This window comes from Solanum tuberosum, unplaced genomic scaffold (assembly GCF_000226075.1).
Source record: "Solanum tuberosum cultivar DM 1-3 516 R44 unplaced genomic scaffold, SolTub_3.0 scf00082, whole genome shotgun sequence".
In the NCBI taxonomy this organism is placed as follows: domain Eukaryota; kingdom Viridiplantae; phylum Streptophyta; class Magnoliopsida; order Solanales; family Solanaceae; genus Solanum; species Solanum tuberosum.
In genome coordinates, this window is record NW_006239006.1 from 1,584,983 (window position 1) to 1,587,884 (window position 2,902).

Sequence of the window (2,902 nt, forward strand, 5' to 3'; positions counted from 1 at the left end):
AGTCTGGCGGATGCCTTCCTCTCAAATGTGGTCCCAATGCCAAATTGTACCTCGACTCCCAAGTACACATAATCTGAAAAAAATTGAATAACGTTAATTAGATCAATAGTAAAAAAAGTAAAGTATACTAAACTTAATTAAAAAATATATACCTTAAAGTTATTAAACATCGCCTAGTATATACTGTTTGGAATCTTGCTCCAAGAGTGATAAACCTGTGTATAGAGTCTTCTAACACAGTCTTTTTAAAGCCGGACAACAATCTTTGCAGGATGCCACCTGCAAAACACATAATAAATATGTTAGTTCATGAATAATATATTAAAGTATAAGAAATAAATAAAATAAACTAACAAATAGATAACAAAACAAACTTACGATGATCCATCCGGCTCAATTATGACTCTACCAAGTCTGTCCTTCTGGCCAGGAGCTAGAGCAGGCATCGTATCATCTGGTGTAGCACTAGGTGTAGCTGTAGAAGAGGGTGATACATCAGGATGCACAAAATGCTGAGTCAATGGAGGCGTACCGACCATAACATCTTACTGCTCGCTACTAGAATCTCCAATCCTCATGGCAGATAACTGAGAAGATGTACTTGTGGGAGATGGAGTACCTACCGATAAGGGTCGTGCTCGATGAATAGCCTGTGAGGTAGGTCCTCGTAGCGTCGTGAAGGCAATGCCTATGAAGTAGATGAAGCACCAACTGGTAAACAGTAATTAGGATAATATTGTTGAGGATCCGCTGTACCAAACGGAACAACAAATAAATGAGTATCATGGCTGATGCGCTCTGGCGCAGAAGAAATAGATCCTGCAATATCCTCAGGATCTATGGGTCTCCTAGACTTCTTCTTCTTAGCCTATTTAGTCTGGCTAACTCCAAGATGCTCGCGATGTCTATCCCCGTCACCGCCTGATGACATCTGTATGCAAATTTACATGTCTAATATATATTAAAAAGCATAAATTAAATAAAATTAGCAAAATACACTTACATATATATACTAGCTAGATTTCATTCGACATTATTCCTCCCCGCTTGTTTCAATTCTATCATTCTCCCATTCTTTCTCCTCAGTTGTTTCATTTTCATTATCGTCCCATTCTTCGTCATCAAATGATTCATTTTCCTCATTCTCAGATATTTCTTCCTCGACATTCAATATCTCATCATCAGATACTTCTTCTAATATGTGTTGAGGATGTTGTAGTGTGGTTTCCAATTCAATATCAACTTGTTGAACAATTGCAACATCATTTTGATACGCCACATCTAAGACATTGTCGATTCTTCCCACATGCTTACTTTTTATAACAACCCACCAATCAGCTTTGTCTCTACGCAATAGATATGGAGCGTAATACACTTGTTTAGTATTTTGTGCAATGATAAAATGATCATAACTTCTGTATTTCATGGTGTGCTTAACTTCAATTTTATTATGTTAATGGTCCACCTTTGTGCCTCTATGTGATGGGTCAAACCACTCACATTGAAACAATACAATCTTCTTCTTAGGCCAACTTGAATACCTCACTTCAATAATCTCATGAATGACACCATAATATTCAATAGTTTGGCTAGTACCATCGACCATCACCTTGTATATAGACACCGCTATTATTTGTTTTCTTATTCCTAGAAACTTCTTTAGTTTGAAACTTAAAACCATTGACACAATACTTATTCATTGTCAGTACTTGAGATTCAGGTCCAAGTGCTACTTCTTTCAGTAATTGCAAATGTTGGACACTTGAGTATTCATCGTAAACCTACGTGATTGTAATTTCAAGTAATATACTTTACTATAACATGAATATATTATATATTAAATACTTAGTGATTGCACACTTACATAGTTCCTCAGCCATTTGGAAAATTCTGTATAGATAGCTTCATTACCCCATGTGTTTACGAACAAGCTGATCATTTTACATTCAAGTATTTCGTTAGGTAATGATAACTTATTAGTATGTAATTTAATAACATACTTGACATATGATTGAATCTCTGGACAATTAAGCAAAATATGTGTCACAACTGATTGCATTTCCATATCTTCCCCTTTGCTTAATCGTTTGCTTTGAACTGCCAATTTTTCTGCATGTATACATGTATATATATATTTTAATAAAAGACTTGGTGAATATAAATAACTTAGTGAATGTTTCAAATGGATACCTCTCAAATGGATACATCCATCTTGTTTGAACCGGACCTCCGAGGTGGGCCTCTTGTACAAGGTGAATTGGAAGATGCTCCATCACATCAAAGAAACCACATGGAAATATCTTCTCCAACTTAGTAGTAGTGACAAGAATATTTTCCTCCATCCTATCTAAACTACTCTCCAACAACTTGCCAAAACAAAATTTTTTTCAAAAAAAGGCTTATCTCTGTGATTGGTTTCCATATCCTTTTGGGTAGATGGCTAAAAGCGATAGGAATTACAGTTTCCATGAACACATGACAATCATGACTTTTCATACCTATCAATTTTCCTTCATTCATATCTGCCCGCTTTCCTAAATTCAAAGCATAGCCCTCCGGCATCCTCAAATTTTTAACCCACTCAATAATTTCACGTTTCTCATCCAATGTGAATGAAAAGCTGGCTTTGGGCTTAACTATTTTACCATTCTGTAATTCCTGCAGCTTTAACACTTTTCTCCTATAATATTCCTTTATGTCCATTCTAGCTTTTGGATTGTCTTTTGCCTTACCCTTAACATCACTCTGTTAAACAAATTGTCAAAACAATATTTTTCAATGTGCATCACATCAAGATTATGTCGTAGCATATTGTCCTTCCAATACGACAACTCCCAAAATATGCTTTGTTTGGTCCAATTATGTTCAACACCATATCCAGGAAGTCTAGAAGGTGAAGCTT

General features: G+C 35.7%; 1 long non-coding RNA gene across 2 annotated transcripts; it reads right to left on the bottom strand.

The window, feature by feature from the left end:
* Positions 1-914: 914 nt before the first annotated feature.
* Positions 915-2,068, bottom strand: LOC102582056 (uncharacterized). Of its 2 annotated transcripts, none has more exons than XR_367273.2 (3): positions 2,001-2,068; positions 1,865-1,931; positions 915-931 (listed from the first exon to the last, which is right to left on the bottom strand). It is a non-coding gene; the product is annotated as an uncharacterized lncRNA (long non-coding RNA). The 2 variants fall into 2 exon arrangements; XR_367272.2 differs by lacking the exon at positions 915-931 and adding an exon at positions 1,669-1,781.
* Positions 2,069-2,902: the final 834 nt, after the last annotated feature.